The following is a 15,471-nucleotide window of genomic DNA, read 5'->3' on the forward strand; positions in this document are numbered from 1 at the left end:
TCATATAGTGGAGACTGGAGGATAAAGTAGGCTGTACCTGGATAGAGATTTGCTTTCATATTGGCACTTGCCTAATTCACTCTGGTTGAGGGCCTTACAGACTGTGTCAGACCCAAGAAACAATCCTTTCTAGATGTGTTGGAGGGAAAAAAGAGTCTTGTGGCCTGAGGTGCCACACATGCATGGGTCAGGGAAGATGGTATTCAGTGGACGACTGTTGAGTCTGACTATAGAGACTTACAAAGGAAAGTTTCATTGACAAATAAGTATAACACATTATTACTCTATTCAAGACTGAAATCAGAGGCCATTCTCCAAGGATAAAATGGTTCTGTAAAAGAATCCAGAGGATCATTTTGATTTTTCAGCCTGTAAGGTAACACTTGGTAAATTCTCAGGTCTAATCCTAAGGGAGCTGTCCTCACCACTCCCATGACTGTGTGTGTGTGTGTGTGTGTGTGTGTGTGTGTAAGAAAGATAGAAATTTCTACTGCTATTTTGGTGAAAGTATTTTGGAAAATGCAATATTTGATACTGTTGCGCAATTGATCCAAATATGTATGGTAGAATGCACCGGGTTTATATTCCTGGCCTAGTTGCAGGGAAAGAAAATGTCATCTGGTGACTGAAAAATAGTCTCGGTACTGGGTCCTCTCAAGTCTTTGGCGTGAATAAAAAGGAACATATCTCTTCTATGTATCAGCAGGAATGAAACATGCATAAATATTTTTCAGTTTGGGCGTTTGTGAATTAGTCACGATGAAAAAAACACTCTGTTTCTGCCAGATGAGGGGTAATACAGTACAGAACTTTCCAACAGTATTCATGTTTGTGTTGTGACTAAAAAGTAATGGAAAGAGTTTCCACGGGTCACACAAAATTTCTCATGATTCAGCCAGTGTCGTTGAAAGTTGGAGGAAGGACACATCTATTGAATCCTATTTAAATGAAAAATGAGCTGATGCTTGTACTCAGCGGTAATCTTTTTCAAAGGAGCTAGGGTCAGGGAACATGCGTGCAAACATATCCATAAATCGCGAGCAGGATAGTAGATCTGAGCTTTACAAAAGTGGTTAGAACCATCACAGTTCAGTGGCCACCTTTGACGTGTCCCCTCAGAACAATGTGGGCACCTGGGCAGTGTCTTGACCATCTTGGTATTCCCATCACTGGCAAGGTGTCTGCATATAATAGAAATTCCAAAGTTATTTGGAGCCTCTAAGCTTCCTTCTGCACCCTTCCTCTGTTAGACCAAGATGGAACTTTCTAGGAAAACATATACTGTCTGTGTATGCCATGTGTGTGTTCGCTCTATTACCATATTATATGGATTAAGAGCATGGATTCCGAGCCAGACTACCTGGGCTCATATCTCAGCTCTGCCACTTACTTGTTTAGGCATTTGGGCAAGTTCCTTTATCACTCTGCCTCAGTGTCTTTCTCTGGACAAGGCAGATTACAGTACCTACTCATAGGTTTGTTGTAAGGATTGAATGATGTAATGTCTGCAAAGGGCTTAGAATGGAGCCTAACAAAGAGTAAATGACTCATAAGTGAATTTTTTTTCTTCTAGACATGAGGGGAATGGTTAGCTCGATTAAGTTCTATGAACAGCCTGGTTTACCCTCCTCCCAGCAGGTGAGTTACAGAGGCTTGAACAGAACCACTAGCAGGGAGTCTTACTACTTATTTGGAGATTAGTCATCTCTGTTCGCCTTGTGGTGGTTCTCTTGAGAATTTGCCCCTTTCCCTGTTTCATAAGGAGGCAAATAAAGACAGGATGTTGAAAGGTAGCAAGCATCGCCTCTATTCATAGAAGCTGACCTGTGGGAAGGAGGATGCTAGGAGAAGGAGGTGGGCCTTTGAGACAGAGCACATGGTTTCTGCCCCAGGCAGATCGCTCATTTTCTCACTGAATGGGAACAGTGTCTCTGCTCTGCTTGAGCAATTGGAAGGGTGGTTGTAAGGAGAATGAACGCTGAAATTAAAAGGTGACTGACAGGACCAGCCCTGTGGCCTAGTGGTTAAGTTCAGTGCACTCCACTTCAGCAGTCCAGGTTTGGTTCCCAGGAGTGGACCTATACCACTCATTGGTGACCATGCTGAGGTAGCGACTGACATACAAAATAGAGGAAGATTGGCACAGATGTTAGCCCAGGGCAAATCTTCCTCAGTAAAGAAAAAGAAAAACAAGATGATTGACAAACCTTAACAACCATGTGTGAGGCATTAGTACCAACACAATGGTCATTGCTAGGTATGTTTCCAAATGAATTTAATTTTCCTTCTGTTGTGTAATGTCGATGGGGATTTTCCTTAAAACTGTGTTCACATTCAGGAAGCCTGGACCAGCTCTGGATCAAATGGCATGTAAGATGGTGTTTGAGCTTTATACCCGGTTTACCTGCTATTTCTTTTGTTTTTGCTTCTTTGTTTCCACGAACTTCCTCAGGGACTCAGTGTCCTGAGCATGCCCCTGACTTCCATTTAATGAGAACACCTCACTGTGGAGCTCCACCTTGGCTACTCTTTCCTCCTGTTCTTGGGATCTTTACTTTTCTCCTCTTACGTAACCTTTTGTAACCCAGCTTCATTGTTTTTAAAATAAAGAAGCCATTACTACCTTCAGAAATTAGTGGACTTGGCATGTAAGTATCTAGCACAGTGCCTGGCATCCATTAGGCACTTCTCCCTGCTTCTCATTCTTTCTGTCTCCTCTTTTCCCTAGTCTCCTATTCTCTTAAGGATTTGCAGGTCAGTCTATCTTTTATCCTAGAAATTCCAGCTATGATACTAATTGATCAGTAAACCCTTTCACAATAAATAGTAACATTTAACAGTTTTCTAGCAACTACAACCCTTCACTGAAAGAGGGACTGGATAATGGTGGACCTTTTGGGCATTGTGGCAAAATACTTGGGGCTCTGTGGGGCAAAAGGAGGCTGCTTTCACTACCCCAGGTGATTACCATTTTGCCTTTGGGAACTCTTCTTGGATTTCCTCTAGAAAGAAAAGAGGAACTGTGTCTGCTCAAAGCAGCTCTGTCCTTACCCCACATTCTTGGCTGCTGACCATCTATTGTTAAGGCTACCATTGTCATTCAGGTTTTCTTTTTCTAGCTTGGGATGGAGGGGGTAATTTGAGCTCCTCTGGTTCCCTGGGCTGACCAGGAAATGACACTAGGAGCAACCAGGATTGTGGAGCCCAGCGTGGAGGCCTCTGTGCTGGGACTGTGGAACCAGAGCAGGGCAAGGACAGCAGGAGCGAGAGATCATTTTCTGCAACAAACACCCCACTGGATGCTTTCAGCTAGGCCCTTAGAGATAAACAACGTTAGACACAAAGAACCATTATGACCAGGACATTGTGAGTGTGCTTAAGAGAGCTAGTAAAAGTCTGCAGGTGGTCACAGTGAGGAGTATGTTTTAAGAATTTCAGATGAGGTTTACTTTGTCCCAGAGCCTTTGCTTACCATGGTTTGTTTGGTTTTATCAGAGCTACTAAAAAATACGTTTATGTTGCTAAATACTGATGAGACAATGGCAGAATACCAACCCTGAAATAATGTTATTAAAGCATTTTTTTTCCGTGCTTTTGCAGGGATTTTGCAATAGCAATAGAAATGATCACGAGTGCAGTCATTACCAAATGTTTTCTTTCAAAAGTTTTGGCCAGTTCAGTTTTGAGATCATGCTAATTAAATGTGACAGTAAGTCTTAGTGGCATTTGTAAAATGTTGATATGTCCATTTCATCTACCACAGTATTCTTTAAACAACCTTTCTCCAAATGGGCATATCGTCTTTCAACCGTAGAAAAAAATCAAGAACAGAAAGTGACAAGCTTTCACACGAAATAAGACTGTGTGTCTTCACCATCTCCACTCTCTAGCTTCCGGTATTGACAGCCATCACCCAAGAGGGTAGAGTCGTCATTTTGACACATAAATTATACCTTGGCTCCTTTAAAGATGTTCTCTTGTTTTTTTGCCAAATTTGCACTGAGTATTAAAGGTGAAAGCTCTTGGTTTTCGTAGGTTTCAAATTCCTACTCTAGATTAGAATCTATATAAGGCTATTGTAAATACCTCAGTAGGTAGATATGAAAATTGAACATGTAATAATGCAACTCTTTTTTCGTTTTAGGCATTAAGATTCATAGTTTTACTTTCTTCCCTCAACCTCACCACAGCACTGGAAGCAGCTAAAGGAATCCACATTTAGAGGTCAATTATTTTTTAAAACATTGCATAGATGTGCTTTAATTTCTATACTTAATGAAAGAGACAAGAGCAAAGTGCATGATTTCTTTTTTTAAAGAGATGCTTTTTTGGTGAGAAAGATTGGCCCTGAGCTAACATCTGTTGCCAATCTTCCTCTTGTTTTTTTTTCTCCCCAAAGCCTCAGTACATAGTTGTATATCCTAGTTGCAGGTCATTGTATCTAGTTCTTCTGTGTGGGATGCCGCCACAGCATGGCTTGATGAGTGATGTGTAGGTCCATGCCCAGGATCCGAACTGGCGAACCCGGGGCTGCTGAAGCAGAGCACATGAACTTAACCACTCGGCCACAGGGCCGGCCCCCAAAGTGCATGACTTTTAAAGAATTCTTTATGCTTGTGTTTCCGGTAGCTTGGTATATTCCATTATACTCCTTTTTTTTTTTCATTGCATTCTACTGAATTAGAAGTTTAGATTTTAAAACATTTGTTGCTTCAAGTGTTAAGACTTGTCTCTTAAGAAAGTGTCTGTTTATGGTTCTCAGTGGTATCATGTTTGAGTTGTGTAAGGTGATAGCCATGTATCTTGGAACCTGGTCAATCTAGGATTCAGAACCCAGGGCTTTTCTTCATCTATTTTGCTCAAGCCTGAAGTGGTTTAAAATGGATATACTTTATTTGCTCATGGCGTGCTATCTGCTAATGTGTTTCTCTAGGAGAGTACATCATTTTAAGAGTCACCATGATGTTAGCTCAAGGTCAGCTATGTTTTTATATTCAGATCTACCACAAGATTTTTATATTCTAGAAATTCTTTTTTCTTTTTCTTTTTCTTTTTTTTAAGATTGGCACCTGAGCTAACATCTGTTACCAATCCTCTTTCTTCTCCTTCTCCTTCTTCTTCTCCACAAAGCCCCCCAGTACACAGTTGTATATTCTAGTTGTAGGTCCTTCTGGTTGTTCTGTGTGGGACGCTGCCTCATCATAGCTTGACAAGTAGTGCTAGGTGCACACCCAGGATCCAAACTGGCAAAACCCTGGGCTGCTGAAGAGGAATGCACGAACGTAGCCATTTGGCCACTGGGCCTGCTCCCTCTAGAATTTCTTTTAAAAATGAAATTATCGCACTCTTATATGTTAGTTTCAGAAACTTCAACAAACTATGGACATAAAGAACATTGTAGGGTAAGAAGGATATTGAATTATTAGGGGCCAAATGGTGCATATTATAGCATTTTCTTTTAATCGTTCATAATTGGCAGTGTGAAAGAGTATAACCCAATGAGGTGGTTGATGTGGGCATCAGAAATCAGAAATAGTTTGTCTAATCTCTAGGCTCTTCCCTTCCACTGACACGTGCAAAGGCTATAGCAAAGATTGATTCCAAAATAAGAAATCAAAGGTAATCCTTATTCATCCGGTATTGAATATTTCCTTGACTTTCTTAGCACGGTGAAATGGGAGGAATCATAACAAAGTGGGCTGGGGTGGGGTCACTGGAGCAGAGCCATAGAGGGATTCTCCTTCTCTGATTCTGTGTATTTGATCTCTGAAGAACACAGTTAGCACCTTCTTCCCTTATCAAGTGTCTCTTGATTCAGCTTGCCAAAGCCCTTAGTGGCTCCTGTTTCCCAGGCAGCAACGTAAACTGTGTGTCAAGAGACACCATTGTTTTGCATTCAGTGACATAGAAATGTGTGTGTGTGTCTTGAGAGGAGAGGAATGTTAGTGCTACTTTATTAGGATTTTATATAATCTATAACCAACCTTATCTATGTAACTCCAAATATTTTTGGGTGTAGCCTTAAGAAAAACCACTGTTATTACCTGACAGTTGTAGAGTGGTGAGACAACAAATAAAATGTTGAGAACCACAGGCCTAAATAGCAACAGTCTAACTCTTGTACCTGGCATTCAATGCTACAAATGACACAGATAATGTACTCTATATCTCTAAGTCATCACTTAACCCTGTTTTCTCATTTCTGTGGCTTTACTTGTATCATAAACCTAGGATTTCCTTTTCTCCACTTATCTAAATGCTACTCCGCTTTCAAGGCCAATCTCAAGTGGCTTATCTTCCATGAAGAATTCCCAGACTACTTTAACTCCTGGTGGTTCCCTATGCCTCTGAGCTCATAGATCTTATCAGTTATACCACTTCTCTGACTGTTCATCAACTGCCATTTGTACTTTTATGTTGTCCTTTTGTTGTTATTTAACTGCCATCTTCATTAACTTCTCAAGCAGGTATGTGCTATCTCTTCAACCAAGACATGGGGAACAGGACAGACTGTTGTAGAATGTTTTGTATTATCTACATCAATTAATCAGGTCCCATGTCATGGTGGGGGTTGTTATTAAGCATATATTGGTTAACTGATTATAAAACAGTTATGTGCAGACAGTAAATAGGCTTTGATATTCTTTTACAGCTTGTTTATTCTACATGTAGCTAGGCACAGAGTAAGTTCATACCTAAGTATTGGCAAATATATGGGCACTGACTGATCCATTGGGCCCACAGAAATGCACACACTTTCGTCTCACTCTTCTCATTTAGTGAGACATGTGTCATGCCCTTTGGTCAGTACCTCACACATACTAATTTATTTAATCCTCGCAGTAGCTCTTTGAGTTAGCTGCTGTTATTTACATTTTACAGATGACTAAGGGGCTCCAGAGTTTGAGCAACCTTCCCAAGTCTCATAGCAAGTCAAGGATGAACTTGGATTTGCATGCAGGTCTGAGTAACTCTCAAGAGACAGCTTGAATGATTCCCTTCCACTATACTGAGTTCCTCCTGCATAGAGACCTATACTTCAGTTTTAGCTTTCCAATTCTTGGCCATTCTTGTCACTGATTAGCCAGTTTCTGCATTAACATCTTTCCTTGGCAGAGCCATCCTTTCGGACATTTGGACCTCATGGTTAGCCACCCTGAATTGTCAAACATAGCATTCATGAGAGGGAGGTTCTTATCAATTGTAAATGGAGAGGTGGGTGGGGAGTTATTTCAAATGGCCAGCATATCAGAGAGAAGGAATTCTGCTGATGGTAAGAGAAGGAAATCCTCTTTCCTCTACCACTCCTACCACAGACGCAATACACACACACACACACACACACACACACACACACATCCCCCACATGTCCTTGGAAGCAAAAGGTAATTGAGTTTTATTTTCAGTGAAATGCAATTAGATTTTCCTTTACTCACTTTGAATGTTATGTTAGCATTCACTGATACAATGAAGAAGCAGCTTACATCTGTTTAGATAATTCCTGATTCCAATGTGGATTTCTTTGCCTTATACTCTTATTGGACAGTTACTGTAGCACAGGAGTTTACACATTAACTAATGGTAGAAAAATGTCTCAGCTCCTTCTGCTGGGTGTGCCAACTCTTTCAGCTGTTCAAGAAACAGGATGTAAGGAGGAATTGTTTAGAAATGACAGCATGGGGTGAATTCTGGCATCAGATGTCAGAGATTCTATTCTTGGTTGTGCTTTTGGATTGCTAATTTGGAGTAAGTGATTTTCTGTCAGTGCCCTCGTCTGGGTAATGAAGAAGTGGTACATGACAGTATTTTCTTACCAATATTTGGGTTTATATTATTTCCTTTTGACATTCCCAGGTTAATGCTGTCTTAAGAGTTAAGACATCAGAACCACCTCGAAAGGACTGATGGAGTGATTTGAGCATCAGAGGAAAGTCTGGCTTACTGTGTCTTCCTCATTCCTTTTTATTAGTGTGGGCTAAAGCAGTCATTCTCAAATGGGGTGCATCAAGACTTATCTAAGAGCTTGTAAACATAGTCATCTTTGACCCTTAGGAGAGCCAGTCTCTAAGGGAAGGACTCAGTGGTCTGCAATTTCAAAAAACTTCCCTTGAAACCGTGAAGCACACTAGTGGTTAAGGACGTCCGGTTGCACCATTAACCAGCTCAAAATACTTCATTCAGAATTTGCTCATGACTGTTTGATTATTCTGTTATAGGGTTGATAGATTTAATAAATGAAAATATAGGATGCCCAGTTAAATTTGAATTTCTGATATACAGTGAATATTTTTTTTGCATACATATGTCCCATGCACTGTTTGTATCTTATTTTACCTGGCAACCTTTCATGCTATAGAAAGCCAAGATAGTCTTGGTTCTTGCACAAGTGTTAATACTGAGGGGTCAAAAAGGATCTTGAGACAATGAGAGGTTTGTGGAGGCTTTGGTACTGCCTGTTAACTTGTATCTTGATCCTTTTGAGCATCATTATATTAGAAAGAAGTTCAAAGATACGTTTTTTATCTTTCATTTGTTTTCTTCCCTTTATGCTGCATTTTGCAAGCATTGCATTCACTTCTATTCCTTAAATAAATTGAAGGGTTTTTTAGAGTGCAAAAGAATTTAGCCACATGGCTCCTATTAAGCCAGCACTTCATCTGGAAATTTGTTCCAACGTTTCTCGTGTGGGTACAACCACCTTCTCCTAAATTACATAACTTTATTTTGATGTGAGGCTTATGTGAAATCTAAAACTTCCCCATTGACCAATTTGTTGTCTTTCCAAATAGTTATTCTTCCAAATGGAATATTTTCCACTATCATTGAATTGCATCTCTTTAGTCTCCTTTGGAAAATAAATTATCCAGGACATACCAGGTAAGATAGGAAACAAAGGCTTTGGCCATTGTTCAAGAGCAGACCAGGTCATCGCCAGCACTGCTGGGATTCATTTCCACTGAAATTGATCTCTGGGTACCACCCACACTTATTACAGACTGACTCAGCAGAAAAGACCTGCGGGCATCGGATAAGCAAATATTTTTGCTTTGGCTGTTACAGTTATGCGTCGCTTAACGACAGGAATACGTTCTGAGAACTACATCGTTAGATGATTTCATTGTTGTGTGAACATGGTAGAGTGTACTCACACAAACCTAGATTGTATCCTACTACACCACTAGGCTATGTGGTACTAATCTTATGGGACCACCATCGTATATATGGTCCGTTATTGACTGAAACGTCATTGTGCGACTGTATTTAATAAGTTACCAAATGTGATTTTTCTATGCACTAACAGACACACTTGTCTTGGGAATATGGTAGATACTGGCACAGAGCCTGTAGTAGGTGACTAATTGCCAAGTTCAGCTGACTGGACCCAGTCTTATCATGGATCTGAAGGTTGTTTATTCCCAACCTTTGCTCCCAGGTTTTACCATATCACTAAGATCCTGAAACCTGGGCCCAGATCATCCTACACAATCCTTATGTCTCAAACAGGCTCAACGTTACATTGCAGGTAAATATTGAATGTGTGTATCTGATACTTCCGGGTACCTTGGAGTGGAGTGTGAGTGCGTGGAATTAGAGACTCTGTGACTTCGAACCCCATTTCCCACTTTCTGGAACTGATAAATTCTTATTCATTGATTAGCTCTTATTGAAATATTTCTCAAAATCCAAAAATATCTACCAATACCTCGATTTCCCCCTCAAACATTGTCATAGAATGGATTAAGGGATTCTGCAGCTCAGAAAGAAAAGTATCCTCAAATTGACTCATCTTTTAGTAAATACACATTAGGTTGAAATTGAGGAAATTAAATAATTCCCTACTTTGGGACAACACAGCAGCCTCCACAATGGTCATCTCACACAAAGGGTAGCTAAATGGAGTCATGAGAGATGAACAGTTTGGGTCCCTGCCCCAAACCAACGATGTTTACAGCAAGTATTGAAAACTCTGCCCTAGACTGTACTTCTTCCCACAGGGCGAATGGGGTAATGAATGAACAACCCGAGGCGGTGATTTCAAGCCTTTCTGTAAGAGCTGCAGAGTGAGAGTGTGTGGGAGGCAACAGCGAAGGGACCTGCCTTTGTTCCCCCTCAGCCACCTTCGAGGCATCATTCTGCTGCTAAGCGCCTTCATTTCTGAGAGTCAAATTGTTCATCTGTAAAGAAGTGATAATACTACCTACTTGGTTGGGCTATCCAGAAGATTAAAGCAAGTAATATATGTTAAGTGCTTAGCACAGTGTCTGGAAGGGACATGGCTTTTAAGGAGTTCAGTAAACCTTAATTCCCTCTTGCTGTAAAACTCCATTTGTGAGGACACATACTAGAATTGGAAAGCAAGCTCTTGAAGAGATTATTTGCAACCTTGTTTATTTATACTCTGTGCTTCCTCTAATTAATAATCTACCATTGAGCTTACCAATGCCCAACCTTGAGAGACAATGATCTTCCTTTACAAGTCACAATCTGTGCTATATTTGAAATTCTGGCTGTCAGAGGCCATCTCAGAAACTCGTGGCCAAATCCTCAGTTAGTTGAGTGTCTTTCAGATTTCACTGCTATTTTAATTATATGTGTTTTCTGATTTTCCTTTCAGGACAAGAGCTATGTATTTTCATCACCATGGTTATCTTCTGATGCCTCAAAGTATTTGGCTGTTTTCCTCTATTTGGGCACCAAGGCAGAGACTTTATAATTTGTCTAAAAGTATTTGCCGGCTCCGAACAGTAGACAGAGTGACTTACATTTATAAAGTGCTAAACCATTATCATTGTTTTGTGTTTGCTGCTTGCAAACTTGGAACTTTACATGTTATTAAGAGCTCTCAACACCTTTCTTTCCTCCCTTGAAAAATAATCAGCATATTATTTGCCTTTAGCATTCTTGCAAGGAAAGCCAAAGACTGTGTTCTCCAATTTCTGAAAATCTAATTCCTAAAGCAATGGCAGTACACACTGCTTGTGCCTTTTGCAGGTAGGTTAACAAGCCATTTGTCTTCTTGATTTTCAAACTGATTTCAGATTTCCAGCTCTCCGTATTATAACTAATTGCTTGCTTGATCGTGAAAATATTCTACTGCACTGGAGACAGGGCATTATAGAACCTTGAAAGCGTCCCAGATGTATCCCCAAGAGCACTGACATCCTGTGCTCAGAGGGGAGCAGGAATTCTGATGGCCAACCCAAATCCTTGACATGAAATTCACACAGTGCTCACATGTTTTGTATTTCTGTTGAGAAAAAGTGAAAAGGCAGCTCTGCCCATGTGTGCGCCTGATCTTAAATATTGTTATTCCTCTAAATATAGCTCAGGACATTTGTCAGTGAACTGTGAAGCTCTTGTTAAAAATAAAATGGAAATGCGAATCTTAAAGTAAATAAGGAGTGATGTGTAAAACATTGCCACTTGCACTTTCATTTCAGGTTGGTGAATCTAAGGCCCGTGGAATTCCATTGTGGGTGACCCTATTTAAGTAATTATTCCAAGGCTATCGAATCTTATAATTCTGGTGTCTGCTTTTGCTGTTGGAGTAGAAAACTACAAAGCTGAATCGATTTTTTTTAAATGTATTTTTATATTTTGTCAATATGTATAAAAATGGCGGAGAGGAAGTGAAATGATTCATTTTAGATGACGTCTGAATCCATTTTCTCCTGCAATGCTGTTACAGAACTCCTGTTGACATAAAGGAGAGTTGAATGCATGCATGAAGAGAATTCTAGTCACAAACCCACCACTGCCGTCTTTAAAGGAGATGCCCAGATTTTTATTAATTCCCTGCGGTCATGCTTTCCTTCAATATTCTGCGTTCCAGGCAGTATACTCTTTTTTGGTCAGTTTATTAGCCTCCGAGGACCACGCTCTGCCTTCAGTATCTGAGTTCTGTGTCTCTTACTGGCAATAGGACTTGAATGAGAAGGTCAAGGACAGACTTGGGTCTTTATTCAGCAAACAGCAATCACTGCCCTTGCAGAGTTTGTCTGACTCCGAGTTGAGCAGGAAAGGGCCAGATATTTTTAACGTGCTGCCTTTTTGTTGTTGTCTGTGCACAAAAGGACACCCAGCCTGTTGTTTTAAAAAAATACATTGGCACCTGTTTTTTTAATCTTTTTTCCGGTTCTATGTGTAACCATTCAGAAAGCTGCTAAACATTCCACGGCAGCAGCTTTTGTGACTATTGCCATAGCAAAAATCCCAGGCGCTCTGTGTTAACTAGGCAGTGTGAGAGCATATTGCAAACATTATTATCAGATGAGAACATCTTTATAAGTCTATAATCATTTCGAATAATAATGGCAGCAGTAACAAGATAACCGATGGATGATAAAGCAAGAATAGATGGCTAAGTGGCTGTCTCAAGGAAGTCACCTTGTAAATCAGCGGCAGAGCGGAGGGAAGGATGCACTGGCCAGACTTTCAGGCAGGGCCTGGAAACCCCAGACACAGGCAAAGAAAAACAGACGCCACAGTAAAGTGGGGAAAATGAGGGCTGAGGAATGTTGCGAAACTATTTTAAGGAACTGCTTGGTTATTTCACATTTTTACTTTATGTACCTCAATTCAGGAACATTCTTTTACGAAAAGAATATTAACTTCAAATTATAGAAATGCACAGTCACAGAGAGCTCTGTTGGAGGGTGAAATGCTGCTGCCTTCTCATGGTAGGGGCAAACTGAGTCTGATTGACGTCTGGATTGCCATCCCTGCTGCTCAAACCCAGAGTGGCACTCAAAAACCTGCAACCATCTTGCAAACCTGGGAAATATCTGGGCAGCAGAAACCCATCCCTCCCGGTTGGAACCTCACATCCTCTGATCTGCCCCTGCTGCCTTGATAGAAATCAGCTTTTGGAAAACACTTTGAATTCTTTTTCTTGAGATGACTGGCATCTGCAGTGATCTCCACGCCTCTTCCACCTTCCCCTAGGGATAAGGTCATTATTCCCGCTGGCCCTGATGGACCTCATGCTCCTCTTCCCCCTGGAGCTGTCTTTAAAGTCAGTGGGAGCTGTGCAGTGCCTGGTGGGAGTGGGGAGCTCCGGGGGAGTAGTGAAGGCCAGCTGAAATGCATGCTGTTCGATGGGATTAGAGGTTTCTCCTCCTTTAAAAAAAGAAATATATATCTTTTATATATATATATATATATATATATATATGGGCCAGCCCTGTGGCATAGTGGTTAAGTTCAGCGTGCTCCACTTCAGTGGCCTGGCTTCACCGGTTCAGATCCCGGGTGTGGAACTACACCATTTGTCAACCATGCTGTGGTGGTAAACCACATATAAAGTAGAGCAAGACTGGCACAGATGTTAGGTCAGGGCTAATCTTCCTCAGCAAAAAAAAATATATATATATATATATATATATATATATATTTATTTACTTTTATTTTGAAAGTATGCCTTCTCTTGGCTAAAGTAAAGTTAGAATTAGTCTGGTTTTAAAGAGCCAACCTGTTTATGCAGAGTTGACTATAACATGCAGCTGCCACCAAAGCCACTAGTGCCAGGATTTGGAAATTGGATGTATCCCCATTTCATTTAGGCTTAGGATATTTTGAAGGTGGAGAAGGGCTTGGAGGTATCAGAAAAGTAAATAAATCCTGTTGCTCTCTCTTCCATAATAGCTCATTTCCCAGCTACCTGGAGAAAATGACTTCACCTCTCAGAACCTCAATTTTCCTTATCTGTGAAATGGAGATAAAACTCCATTTAGGAGTTTATTAGTAGGGTTTATTTAAAGATTAAAGAATGCAGTATTCTTAAGCACTTTGCCTAGTTTCTGGTTCATCTTAACTGCTTAAGAACCTGACTCCTTTGTCATTATCAGAGCCATATTTATGGTGCAGCAGATTTCTACTAAATATGTATAGGCGTCTACAGGGCAAAAATCGACGAGAGTCCTCTTTAAAAGCAACACTACTGGAATAATAATGAATAGTTTCATGAATACATACACCAATAGTCCAGATTAGGAGGGAAGGCCATTCAATGCATAGGCTATTGGGATCTCCTAATATAAGTGGTTACCAAAAGGGGCTGCCTGGGTCCTTTGTAGGTTTGTCCTTGAACACTCACCAGTCTGGTCTAGGTTGTCTCAACTTTGTCAGTCAGATTTGCTTCTTGTCTTTCTTTCTGTTTTTAGTTGTTTGGATTTCTCCCAAAGTATTTGTGGCTAAAATTCCTTTTGGACTCTGGGCTGCGTTTTTTTACATAAGCTTTGGATTGGAATCAATAGAATGTCAAGATGCCAGGCACATTCAGCCTAATAGCAGGTGGGTGTCTGCTGGACAGTGTGCCTGATTTGCCTGACAGCAGCAAATTTAGGCCAGAATTAATGAGCCAGGGAAGGTGCTGTCGGTGTTGCAGGATTTTTGCAGAGTTTTCAGAAGTAATTTTGTTTTCCCCTTCTAATGGCATCCTGTTTGCTCAAGAAATAGGTGTTCGTATATATGCACGTGCATGTGCGCGTGTGTGTGTATACGTTTATTATGACATTGAGCCAATTTATTCCTGGAAAATAATACTCACACACACCTGAAAATCTGGCTCTTAAACCTAAATAGAGTTTAGTTGAACGGTTTGTCTCAGTCTGTCTAATGTTCAAGAAGTAAACACTCAAATGCTGAGTGAATTGCTGAAGTTTTTGTTTACACTTATTAGGACGCATTCCTGTTATATGAAGGCTCATGTTAGAAAACAACAGGTCAGCAGAAGGGAATCACCTGGAGTGGTGGGGAGAGGGAATGGCACTAGAGCCAGACATTACTGCCCTTGAATCTTGCTTCTGCTGCTTAGAGGATGTTTAACATTGAGAAAACCACCTGCCTTTGACTTTCTTTCTCCTCTGGGTCTTTACTCGTCTATCAGAGAGTGAAAAAAGATTAAATGTGGAAATGCAAGTAAAGTGCCTGGTGTGCCTCATAAGCACTCCCTAAATGGTGGCTTTCTAGCTCATTAGTGGGGATAGAAGACCAGAGCGGCAGTCCTGGTTTCTTCCATGTGTATACTTTAGCTGATCTTTTTGTTTTTCTTACTCTGTGTCTTGCAACAGGCTTTCTCTTGTTTCAGCTTTTAATTTCAAATATAAACTCGGTTCTGGAACCCATGCCTTCTAATCATTGACCACGAATGCCCTTTAAGTTCCCAAGACCTCCCACAGTGGGATGATATGAAACGTCCTGATCTAGATTTGGGCAGAGGATGAATAAAATGGAAATGAGGCTTATGCAAATTAGTTTCCTATTTGTTTGGAGATGGTTCTGAGGCAGCAGCAGTCATTCAGTATCCCGGATTCTAGAACAGAGCAAGCGGTGCTCTGAATGACAAGCCCGTGGCTTCACGTGGCTCGTTACTGGCTGCCACTTACCCCCAGAAAAGACCAGCCTGTATATTTAGTGGTCAAAGAAAGTAAAAGAATAGTTGACAGGACCTTTGAGTCCTACGTCAAACAG

At 40.7% G+C, this 15,471-nt stretch overlaps 1 protein-coding gene across 4 annotated transcripts in view; it reads left to right on the forward strand.

Moving 5' to 3' along the window:
- Positions 1-15,471, forward strand: part of FLRT2 (fibronectin leucine rich transmembrane protein 2) — a 97,356-nt gene that overhangs the window by 34,821 nt on the left and 47,064 nt on the right. The window contains exon 1 of one of the 4 annotated variants that reach the window (XM_070249130.1): positions 9,996-10,992. The gene's annotated coding sequence lies outside the window, so the exon portion shown is untranslated. 4 annotated transcript variants of the gene reach the window in all.

Source organism: Equus caballus, chromosome 24 (assembly GCF_041296265.1).
Source record: "Equus caballus isolate H_3958 breed thoroughbred chromosome 24, TB-T2T, whole genome shotgun sequence".
In the NCBI taxonomy this organism is placed as follows: domain Eukaryota; kingdom Metazoa; phylum Chordata; class Mammalia; order Perissodactyla; family Equidae; genus Equus; species Equus caballus.